We start from the raw sequence: 13646 nt of genomic DNA, 5'->3' as shown, positions 1-13646 counted from the left end.
AATGGGGTTCGAAACCCGTTCGAACACTCGAACAATGAGCGGCTGTTCGAATCGAATTTCGAACCTCGAACATTTTAGTGTTCGCTCATCTCTAATATTGGTGATTGCTGAAGATGATGCATAAGTGGATATGATTTCACACTACTGCCAATTTACCCAGGCCAGACCATGCAGGAAAATCTAGCCAAAGACAAGCATAGTAAATGCTGTATGAAATATCTAAGAATCCATAGGATAGGGGATAATTTGCTGATCAATGGAGGTCTGACCACTCAGACCCCACTGATCAGGAGAATGGAAGACTTTTGACCCCTATTCGGAATGGATTGATGGTTGTGTAGTGTGTGCACAGCTCCATTCATTTTACTGGGAGCACCAGAGATAGCTAAGTGCTGTACCATAGCTATCCCTGGAACTGTTGCTTAAATGGTGCATGTGCTACTCGACCACAGCTCCATTCACAACAGTTCCCCATTCTCCTGACCTCTCAGACCCCTACTTATCTGCAAAGACTAGGGCTAATTTGCTTCCGTGGGAAAAATCCTCTAAGGTTTTCATTACGGGACCTACCAGTAGCTCTTGCCACTACTAATGTTAAAATGCATGACTCTACTACTCTAAAGAAGCTGCACAACGTAGAGTTACTATACAATTAAGATATGCCAAGTGAAAAGCACCCCATCCTATGCAGAATCTAAAATATATTCTGGAAGTTTAAGAAAATAGTTTTTCTGGTTATTGTTTTAGTCAAAGAGAGCCATGTAGTTATTAGAGGTACTTAAAACACTATTATTATTATTATTATTATTATTATTATTATTATTATTATTATTTAATATATTAGTGCAAAGACAAGTTGTTATGATATTTGGACAAGTAAATCACCTCTGTCTTTATATACTGTTCATATTGGGATTAGGGTTAAAAATAAAATTACACAAGAAAGTAATTTTTTTTTTAGCCAAGAATGAGTCAAAAAGGAATGAGGCACATATAGGAAATACTTATACTTCTCCCATCTGCTCAAACCACTCCTTGCTTTGGCTCAAAAATCCGCAGCGAACTATGCACCAAATAAAGCTGCGTTTCCGCAACGTGGGACCTTAGCATTAAGCATAACTAATACACCCCTTAAATCCATGGTTAAATACAAAGTTGAATATTGAAATAAGGCCAGTAAATGATTTATTTCTGTTTGAGATACATGATGACGTATAAACATTATCCATTTGCCATTCACCTCCCTGTGTCTCTGTTTCCACCCTGTCAAGAGTACAGTTTACTTCATTTTGCTGGTGTATTGTATCTATTTTTGTGCGTCAGGTTCTAGCCATTTTTAACATAAGCATCTTTTTATAGCAATTATAGAGTCATGGGATGTTCTGTCAGCTTTCATAGTTATAGATTAATCCACCAGCATCAGTCAAGCTATAAACACCATCACAGTGGACTCAAGTCTTAAGAAATCTATACAATTTGTTATTGCACTGCCATTGACAGTATCACTGTAGCTTGTCAGATCTCCTATGTGATGGGTTATAAAAATATTGTCTGTGATTTCTTTCATTGCCATTTTCATCTAAAAACAAGTTTAATTGCTTTAAAATCTTAAGAGTCCATAAGGAATTCATATAGAATTTAACAAGAAAACTCTGAATAAAATTGTAGCTATTCACGGATTTTGCTAGTATGTGATTATAATGTATTTAATTAAGAAATGAGAGTCCTTAACCAAATTCTAGACGTTGTAGTTATGTGTTATCTGCAAGGGTTATTTAACACTGAATGTTGTACATGAATGTTACTCTAATAATGTGGGCACATAAGCAGTGTCAATGCCAACTGTGGCATCTAATGGGTCTTCTATAACAGCTGGGGGTCTAACGACAGCCTTCTACCATCTTGCTACATGTTTTAGGATTTGCCAGGGGTAGGGCTTAATAGTTTGCCTAGCAATGTTTTGTTTAATGGCATAATATATCAATATGCATATGCATTGTTATGTATTATACTGGTGATGAAACCATTAGTGGTGAAATGCGTTGAGAGATTGTAAAAAAAAAAAAAAAAAAAAAAAATTCTAAATCACAGTAATCCAACCTGCCAATAAAAATGTGACTATCTCTGTAAGGTGTAGAAAAGCATATTTGAACTCTGAAATCCATATCATTGAGACATTCATATTAGACACTGCTTTGAAGTAAACACCCTAGATTGGAATGTCCTTTGTGGTAATGTGTCTCTTAGATACCTCTTACAGATTACACCTTCGGTTATGTAATCCTAATATCGCACTTTGGTATTTCCACAACCTTAAAGATGGATTTGGCTCTGGATAATGAGGTGACTGGATTCTGCATAACTCTCACCACCAATGCTTACAATAGATTTGTACGTATTCAATGCACAACTGTGACAGCCCCCATGTGTCTTCCACATTTTACATGAGTCTTAAATTGTAGCAGACATACTCTGTTTGCCTGTTATGCTAAGGAAAATGTCAACTCACCCACAAATGCACATACGAAAAAATGACACTTAGAGCATGAAGACGCAAAAATGTTACTTTACATGGGTGCATTCAGACTATTCTTTTAAAGGGTCATTCCCATGTACATGATCATATCTATATTTGTAGATAATTAAAAGTTAAACATTTTTGCAAATATACGTAATTAAAAATTCTGCAGTCTTAAAGATTTTCTCTAACTTTCTTAGTGGTGACAGTCTTTTATCTTGATCGGCTGCCATGGATACGACCACCAATGCAGAAACTTTCTATGGTCTGGGACTTGTCAAGAACCCAGCTATAACTTTCTTATTGTACCTGGGTTATATCAGGCAGGGACACTGCATGTATCAGAAGATATCCCGGCCACAATAAAGAAATCATGGCAGATTTTCTGACCTTAGAAAGTTTCTGCATTGGTGGTCGTATCCACTGGCAACCGATCAAGACAACAGACTGTCACCACTAAGAAAGGTAGAGAAAATCTTTAAAACTCTGCAGAATTTGTAATTACTTATATTTGCAAAAATGTTTAACTTTTAATTATCTACAAATTTAAAAATAATTATGTAGATGGGAATACTCCTTTAACTAAACTGCAGCAGTGTTTACAAAAAAAAAAATTATATATATATATATATATATATATATATATATATATATATATATATATATATATATATATATATTAGAACTATAGCCTACATTAACAAAAAATGCCTGGATAGGTGAAAATGTACTGCAATGAGCATGTATTTGGTTTGGAAATTGGATGAATACTATAATAAATATTTTATTGTTTTTGGGTGAAAGATTGAATCAGTTATTCCCAGGTTTATTATATACATTCGGCACCCAAATTACTATGTATATTGTTCCTCTATAAGCTGTCAAACATTGACAGTAAATAAGAAATGAATAAGAAATGGAATCACCATTTCTACCACATAGTTTACTCTCCATATCTCTGTGTTGTATTTATAGTACTTTTCAGACATATATCTATATATAGTGCAGTAAAGGAAATCCATTTCCACACTTTAGTCATTCTATCACTGTATGCTTCCAATACTAGGACATCTTGAATTCCACTTAGGAGACAGAAAACGCATGCTGTGCTTTCATGACAACCAGTTTTTAACTCCTTAAAGCTAAACCCAATTTTAGGCCAAGGAAATGTTTTAATATTTGCCTCCATACATTTTGTATTTACTACCCTTAATATTTCCTTTTATACTTTCTACATTGCTGTTGGGCCTTGATATATTTGATCTGTATATTGTAAGGCTCCATTATGGGTTACCACTTAAATTGTTATGGTTCTTTCCCTAATGGTGAAATGCTTAAATAAAGAAATAAATACATACGTACATAAATAAATAAAATGTTTTGCATGTTTCACGGTTTACCTATTTGTCATATCCAAATGTAAAACACCATGGAATTAATGGTGCTACATAAATAAACAACAATAATAATAATAACAATAATCTTTATTGTATTGGATATCATGACTATGGAAAATATCAAATGTAGGGTTTTCATGTTATAAGCAACATTCATGCCTATACTGCATTTACATATTATGGGAAATTGAAAATGATATTTAAATCTAATACAATATAAGGTCATGTAAGACACACACACATATATATATATACACTCACCGGCCACTTTATTAGGTACACCTGTCCAACTGCTCGTTAACACTTAATTTCTAATCAGCCAATCACATGGCGGCAACTCAGTGCATTTAGGCATGTAGACATGGTTGAGACAATCTCCTGCAGCTCAAACCGAGCATCAGTATGGGGAAGAAAGGTGATTTGAGTGCCTTTGAACGTGGCATGGTTGTTGGTGCCAGAAGGGCTGGTCTGAGTATTTCAGAAACTGCTGATCTACTGGGATTTTCACGCACAACCATCTCTAGGGTTTACAGAGAATGGTCCAAAAAAGAAAAAACATCCAGTGAGCGGCAGTTCTGTGGGCGGAAATGCGTTGTTGATGCCAGAGGTCAGAGGAGAATGGCCAGACTGGTTTGAGCTGACAGAAAGGCAACGGTGACTCAAATAGCCACCCGTTACAACCAAGGTAGCCAGAAGAGCATCTCTGAACGCACAGTACGTCGAACTTTGAGGCAGATGGGCTACAGCAGCAGAAGACCACACCGGGTGCCACTCCTTTCAGCTAAGAACAGGAAACTGAGGCTACAATTTGCACAAGCTCATCGAAATTGGACAATTGAAGATTGGAAAAACGTTGCCTGGTCTGATGAGTCTCGATTTCTGCTGCGACATTCGGATGGTAGGGTCTGAATTTGGCGTCAACAACATGAAAGCATGGATCCATCCTGCCTTGTATCAATGGTTCAGGCTGGTGGTGGTGGTGTCATGGTGTGGGGAATATTTTCTTGGCACTCTTTGGGCCCCTTGGTACCAATTGAGCATCGTTGCAACGCCAAAGCCTACCTGAGTATTGTTGCTGACCATGTCCATCCCTTTATGACCACAATGTACCCAACATCTGATGGCTACTTTCAGCAGGATAATGCGCCATGTCATAAAGCTGGAATCATCTCAGACTGGTTTCTTGAACATGACAATGAGTTCACTGTACTCCAATGGCCTCCACAGTCACCAGATCTCAATCCAATAGAGCATCTTTGGGATGTGGTGGAACGGGAGATTCGCATCATGGATGTGCAGCCGACAAATCTGCGGCAACTGTGTGATGCCATCATGTCAATATGGACCAAAATCTCTGAGGAATGCTTCCAGCACCTTGTTGAATCTATGCCACGAAGAATTGAGGCAGTTCTGAAGGCAAAAGGGGGTCCAAGCCGTTACTAGCATGGTGTACCTAATAAAGTGGCCGGTGAGTGTATATATATATATATATATATATATATATATATATATATATATATATATATTGTTTGGTCTCAGGCTGCAAGTATGTAATCTCTACCAGCTACAGTACCGATTTTAATTCTTAATGGGTTAAACAGCAGCAAAATCAAGATTTTCTCTGATCCTGGCCAATGTGAAGGATGTTGAAAGTGAATCACTATATTACATACCTGTACAGTACTGTATTTTTGGAATTATTGAGGAAAGGGTTAATGGACATTTGCCATAAATGTCAAACTGAATCATAGATTGTAGTATTTATACAATATGCGCATCTCTCTCTGTCTCTATTAGAGAGCCATATGATAATTCTAGCTTTAACAAAGGCACTGACCTTTTGTTTTTGTTTTTTTTTCGTTTTAGGCTTTGTTCAGACTTACATAGTTTAGTCCGTAGTTCTGATATGTCCTAAGATGAGAATGACGGACTGAAAATTTGACATAATGAATAAAACAGACAGAGCACCTTTTCAATGGCATCCTTTTACATTCCCTCTAACGTTAAAAATGACGTAAACTTTCTTCCATCCTGCTTTCTATGATGTAAAATGGAGAATTAAGTCGTGCCCAGAGACTAAACTATGCAAGTGTGAACAAAGCCTAAGTTTAAATATTTAATCGTTTGTCTTTTTCTAACATACACAATTTTTAAAGCCATCAAATATTCTGAATAATATAAAACTGATTTGTTCCTTCAAGCCTGTGCTCTTCACTATATGATAACAATGAAAGCCCTTAGTCTAAAGTCATTCATAGATAATCCTTGTGGAAATCTTTACTAATTGAAATTTCCCCCACAATTACTTTGATGTGTCTCCAATATGACCGGGTTAATACTTTTGTAGGTCTGACATGTACCTTTCAAAAACAAAAAACATGAAAGAACTCACAGTCTCATTCATAAAGCAGAGGGCAAAATAAGTATGAATACAAATGGATGGAGTATTTTTTTTTCACCAGGATGAAGTGCGACTTTCTACTTTTAGCTGATAACATGAATATCACAATAAATTGAAGTATAATTGATGTTTACTATGACCAGAGTATGTCCAGGTAGCCAAAAGTCATATACAGTCATTTAAGCTATGCATATACATTTGTAAAAGTGTAGTAATAAGTGGACATGGTTTGTGGCTTGTCACATTAGACACATTTATTATACATAGTCTTGCTCTAGTTTATGGGTGCATAAAAATTTAAGTTTATAGATGTGACAAATGCATCAACATTGAGCAATTTTTGATAACTTTGTCATAATAAACAATGTTGCTTCCAGCAGAGTTGATTAAAAATGACAGCAAAATATCCCATATGATCCCGACATTGGTAAAACAGCACTGCTTTTTAAAAACCTAAATGTATTATTATCATGAATTCAATATAGAATAACAAATTAGAAATTAGAATTCATATTAATAGTACCCTACATCTATATGATAATCTATAAAAAAAAAAATCTTGCTATATTGAGCTTACCAAAACATAAATGGGTGTGGGGTCAAAACCAAAGTATTGGGAAAGATTTTGGTTCCTTGTTTTGCATTGACATATACTGTAACAAAGGAGAAGATGCAAACATAAATGTTGATCATTTGTGCAGGAATTGTACCTATTTCAGTATTGTATTGTATTGTCTCTTTTGCTACTGAGGTGTACACATAACAAAACAGCTATTCTGAGTACAAGACTCTCCATGAACTACCAAAAGAAGTCATAAAACAATCTAACAGCATCTTCAGGTTTTGCTTTAGATGGGTTTGCCTAATGGTTAAATACATATTTGCTTTGTAACTACTATTTCTTTCTATGTGGCTTTCAAATTTCTAATACATATGCTCAATATTTCCAATAATAAGAATCAGTGTATGAACACTATGGCATTTATATATATTTGTCTATACTGAAAGACACTCTATCTATCTATCTATCTATCTATCTATCTATCTATCTATCTATCTCCTATCTATCTATCTATCTATCTATCTATCTATCTATCATCGATCTATCCATCCATGTATCTATCTATCATCTATCTATCTTCCTATCTGACATCTGTCTATTTCAAATCTATTTCTATGTAGAGCTATTTCCAATCTTTTTCTCTGTTTGCTCCGCATTAAGCCTATAGTTACACATTTACTTCCACAAGTTTTTATTTCCTATTATCTGTATGAAATGTGAGAATCACAATACAATACAATATGAATATAACAATTCATTAATTAAATAAACAAACAAATAAATACATATTATAATTTCCAATGCAATGCAAGGAACAAACAAAGCATTCCATAATAATCTAACAATTATGCTTTCAGTGTCATATATGTAGCTAACTTAGTAGACACGGTTACATATATAAAGCAATATTAACATAGTTTCTCAAGCATATCAAACTAAATATATGGAATCTGCGTTCATGTATAACTGAAGAGTGAAAGTATCTACCTTGGACATATGATGGTCAGGTAATTATGTTCCTCTGGGGAGAACTGACTACGTACCATGCTTTTCATGCCATGTTGGGGTTGATTCTCATGATCCAGTTGTGAAAGGAGCAATTTATTCAGCAAAGCAGGAGTAGCCAGCAGAAGTTGTGGCACGTACCACTCATCCTGTTAACCATGAAATATGTATTGTCATCTTGACATGTTCACCATTTCTCTTCCTCCATCACCTTCATGCCAATCCACTGCTTTTCTTTTGCAAATTGAGTTGAAAAAATAGTTACCTAGGAAATGTAGGAAGTCACTGGTAATCATTCTGTTATTAGCAAAACTGATTGAAACTTTAAAGACAGGGTGTTGTGTAGATGAAGTAAGCCCCGCTTGTCTTGGACAATTAGTAAACCAGATGAAGCTGAAACATATGTAACAAAAGAAATGCTCAAGAGGAAGCACAAAGTGTTTAAGCATTAGGGATCTATGTGAAGCTAAATACTTCTGTGTCACAGATGATAAATGTTATCTACGAATGATACCTTTATTGGATAACCAGAAATATTACAATTATAACTGACCTACTTTTTAAATCACGTTTTATGTTAAGCACATTTTTAAGAATTTATAGTTAGGGTTTTTTGTTTTTGTTTGTTTTTTGTTTGTTTTTTTAAAGTTCACATTATCTATGTTTTAAATATTCCTAAAATTCTTCAGGTCTGACTCTGGCCACTAAGCCAAATAATATGCCGGGACATCCTGTTTTCTGTACAGCATGTATCCAAAATCAGAAAAAGACCTGGCTCGCACATCCCATCTTATACATGTAGTGCTGCATGGTGCTGCATGGTGTCTGCTGCTCCTGTGGTGCTGTGCCTGTGGGGTGGTGCGACCCAGAGCCTGCTGGCTTGGTTGAATGGCAGGGGTGTTGCTGGTCCACTGGGTCGCTCTCCCTGTGGGCGCTGTGGTGCAGTTGTGGCAGTCGCTGTGCAGCACCACATCCAGTAGAGTAGGGACCCACTATAAAGGGGTCGCCGTGAAGTAGCTAGTGGGCTTATACACCTTGATCAATATGTATACTAAGAACCTCATGTTCGGTATTGTAGAATTTGCTGAGAAGCATTAGATCAATGTATTAGATTGGGATGTGCAGGCCATGTCTTTTTTATCTTTTTGGATACATATGGTTTTCTTTACAGCAGCCACCTCACTTACAACTATCATGTATGTGTAGATAAGACACAAAATTCACCAGTCACAATAGTTGATGTCACAGCTTATCTACTCCCAATTCTTTGCAATAACCTCTGTAAAGGTCGCAAATCATGTCTAGCGGTAAGAGGGGTAAGAGTTAAAAATTGCAAGATTTTTAAAAATATAGTTAATAACATGTAAGATGAAAAATATAACAAAAAATTCATCTAGTCATGCAGTCATTGCACATGAGGGGAACCATAGGGAAGGTCATTACTTGCTACACTGGGACCAGTTTACATACCGTGTTTCCCTGAAAATAAGACAGTGTCTTATATTCAATTTTGGTCTTAAAGACATGCTATGTGTTATTTTCAGGGGATGTCTTACGTGCTTGCTGCACAAAGATTTTATGAAGAAAAACATTGCAGCGGCTAAACAGTGTGCACAATGTTCCATGTGCAGAGGTATGCTGGCTGCTGTGATACCGTACGCTGCAGTGTTTAGCCGGCTGCAATGTTTTTCTTCATAAAATCTTTGTGCAAAAATATTATTACTGTATTATTGGGGGATGTCTTACATTCAGGGGGTGCCTTATATTTGGCAATTCAACAAAACCTCTGCTATGTCTTATTTTTGGGGGATGACTTATTTTCGGGGAAACAGGGTAGGAATTTGGACCTTATCCTGAGGTGGATTAAGCTCTAAATCCTGCCTGAAATTAGCCTCCATTCATTTCAATGGGAGGCAGATGCTTATTTTTTTCCCTCTAGCTGATTTCTTCAGCTAGTAGTAAAATAAATGCCATGCTTGATCTTAAGTTGGACTTTGTCTGAAAATTTCAGTCCGACAGGGTTTTTATACTAAGTTCCAGATTGGAGTCGGGAGGGAATTTTTTTCCCCTGCAATTGTGCAATTGGCATGAGCCTCATGGTTTGGTTTTTTTTGCCTTCCCCTGGATCAACACTGTAGGGGATTGTAGGGTTATAGGTTGGACTTGATGGACTGATATCTTCATCCAACCTCATCAACTATGTAACTATGTCACACTAAATGCAAACATGAAAAATACCCCCTTGCCAAAATGGAATTTACTAATTAATTGGCAATTCAATTGAAATTGGTTAGCCTTCTCTGATCCGAGTAAGCAAGGCATAGAGAGATAGAAGCAGAGACACAGACAGACCACTGAAGCAAATGCTAAGTTTTGTTTGTGACTGCCAATGCATTATTCACATCCATATTGTTTAATACTTCTCTGTAATCTTCTATGTGGTGCAGTTGCTTCTGAGTGAGAAAGAGAGTTAGGGAGCAAAGTCTCCTGTTTTCATGTGCTATCTACAGGAAAGACCATAGCAGATAGCAGATATCACCCACAGCCTTAGAGACAAATGAAAAATGGAGATGAAGCCTGCAGAGGAGGAAACTGCTACAAATTAAAGTTTTGTCTTTGCAACTGATCGCCAAAGGTATAGTTGTGTTTTTGATGACCAGTGTTGGATCATGCAGGATAATATTCCTGGACAACCAATTCAAAGTTCAGGCTTATGTCAAAGTGTCCCTTAGCCTTCAAGCCAAATACAACAACCAGTTTTATTTGAGGAACTTAATACCTGCAGACAAGATCAGCACATTTTTATGGCAATATCAACCTACAGTAGTATTCCTCGAACAAGGTAAAGGAAATGGTTCTGAAGGTCCATCCTCCATAGACATAGAACATATCAAAGTCCACTTTTTGTGGTGAAACAACCTATAACAAACATACATTAGGATTGAAATCAGATTGTTTTTTGATAGACTTTTGGGGACCATTATAAGGAAAGGGTATGTCCCAACAGAAAACCTTCTGGAACTAGACCTGTCCAATTGTTCCTAAGGGGACTTTGTGAAGACGGAAGGACATGCAAATGAAACAATAGGGGAAGTTTCTTTTAGTGCAGACATTTTGAATACATTTTGAATTTATTCAACAACACCCCAAATTACTCATTTCTACAATGTGGACTGGATATGCTGACAAATACAGTTATTATTCAGGTGGATGATGTTTGATAGTTCCATTCTTGATAAAGAAAGACATGTTGATGGAGACATAACTCTCACATTTGCTCCTCCAGATAAATAGAATTTTCTGATTTGGAAAAAGCGAATGAGAGATCTACAAAACACAAATAACCTTATTGTACAGGTATATTATATTTACTGAGAGTATGTAATGCAATAAGTGCAAAAAAATCCTTGAAAGGAAAACCTAATTCAATAAAATCTTTATTATCAGCTCATACTATAATATAAACAAGCAGATAGCTTAAATTGTCTAGTATACATATATGTTTAGATGAATGAGATTATAACAGGACATGTAGAGATAGATTTCTAGTCGCAAAGTAGAATGAAATATCTCAGGTAGAGAAGGGTGAACCTCAGATTTGCAAGTTCGGTATGAGCCACACCTTAAATTGGCATAAAACATAGTGAACACTCTTAATTAGGGCCCCTTCACACGGAGTAAACGCGCGTGTATTTTGGCAGAATACACGTGTAAAAATACATGTGTAAAAATCAGACTCCCATTGACTTCAATGGCATTTTCTTTTACACGTGTAAAAAAACCACACATGTAAAATGTCAATGGGAGTCTTATTTCTACATGTGCATTTTTACACGTGTAGTTTGCCAAAATACACGCGCGTTTACTCCATGTGAAGGGGCCCTTAGAGCTACTAGGAACCTATCTATCCAATTTATAGCTCTCTAAGGAAAACACAGCCAAAGTTATGTCAACATGAAAGTGATATTATACTCTTCAGACCCCAGAATATAATAGGTGGGGGCCCAGCGGGAAGTGTAAAACCCCCCCAAAAAAACATCCATACTCATCTTCACTTTTGGGCTTCCTCGTTGTGTCTGGCACTCTCTCTCTCTCTCTCTGCCTCCTCAGTGCCATCATGCACCTGGGGTCATTGCCTGTGATTGGTCTGGTGACTACTGGAGGCCCAATCACAGGCATCATTGGGGCCCCCAAGCACATGATGTCATCAGGAGAGTGCCAGGCAGCACAATGAGTCCCAAGAGAGGTAAGGGAATATGAGCATGAATGTTGGTTATTTTTTTCACCACTTCTGGGACTACATCCACTGTTTCTACAAACCCTCCACAAGACCCTTGCTGCTTTCCATTTTGCCCTGCTTGAATCAGTGCTGATGCTGCTGTAATCACAGGACTTTGTTAGGTTATCTAACAAGTTTCATTAGCAGATATACAGTTTCTTAACTTTGTTTTTGTAGGATAGAAAACCCTTTTTGTTTTACCTTTTTTGATCTATCACATTTATTATTGAAGTCCTCTTTTTTAACTGAATTGCTGTGTGCTATCCCATGTTCTGCTTCTTTCTATCTATCTATCTATCTATCTATCTATCTATCTATCTATCTATCATCTATCTATCTATCATCTATCTATCTATCTATCTATCTATCTATCTATCTATCTATGTCTATCTATCTATCTATCTATCTATCTATCTATCTATCTATCTATCTATGTCCATCCATCCATCCATCCATCTATTACCAGTGGATGCAATAATTGTAGTTGCCTTTTTCCTTGCTCCATATTGAAATAAATGTAGAGTGCAGCTTGTAAGTTAATGAAACAAGAGGTTTAGTCAATATCAGTTACTCTTTAATAACCAGCATATGTACATTAATAAAACAGCCATCAATTTCTCCATTGGCTGAAAAGCTGAAATGCTTTCAAGAAGATGTGGGTAACTAAGTAATAAGATTTTCTGTATATTAAGTTATTGTTTTGTTGCAATTGCAGGTTGTTTTATATGTTTAGGACCCTATATTAATTTTGGTATAAACAGTTGAATACGTAAAGGAAAATGAAGCATTTTAGTAACCTAAAGAACTGACAGATTAACTTGTCTTCCCATTACTGTTTGTTCTTGTCTAGCTTTCCAAGACACAAGAAGGAGATCTGACAAGTAACTGAGAAGTAAAATATTGTCTGCTTGTATTATCATAGCTTTACTTAGTCTAATGAGGTCAGTTTTTTGCTCGCCACTGTCAAAAGGAAATGAAGCGATGGGATGAATCAGGGTAAAGGAGGTGCTATGTGACAAGCTTAGGTGTGACCTGATTGAATTCTAACCAGTAGAGACATTGGGAGAAAAAAAGACAAATTAGAGTAAAACTGAGAAGATATAACTGCAAAAATGCTAAATAAAAAAATTTACTCATAATTGGAACATGCTGATAGAACAAGATAAAAAAAAAAGGAGGAAACTGCCTTCGCATGATGACTTGCAAAAACCTTTTGCACATTAAAAACCTTTAGCACAATAAAAATTAATGATTAGCTTGGAGCTTGTTTATATTGCTGTATATGCCAAAGCATTTTTCTGTCCAGCATTTATTCTTTCTAAGATGCCAAATGAGTAAACTATATCTATATCTAGCACAGTATCATGTATGAAGCAAATCATGTTTTATTTAGGCACACGTCCATGGATACATTTGACTGGATATTACTAATGTTAAGTGTCACATACAAGTGCAATAGAGTTCAATTTTTCCCTTTCTAATAA

This window comes from Leptodactylus fuscus, chromosome 1 (genome assembly GCF_031893055.1).
Source record: "Leptodactylus fuscus isolate aLepFus1 chromosome 1, aLepFus1.hap2, whole genome shotgun sequence".
In the NCBI taxonomy this organism is placed as follows: domain Eukaryota; kingdom Metazoa; phylum Chordata; class Amphibia; order Anura; family Leptodactylidae; genus Leptodactylus; species Leptodactylus fuscus.
The sequence above is the reverse complement of the archived record's forward strand: the minus strand, read 5'-3'. Positions refer to the sequence as shown.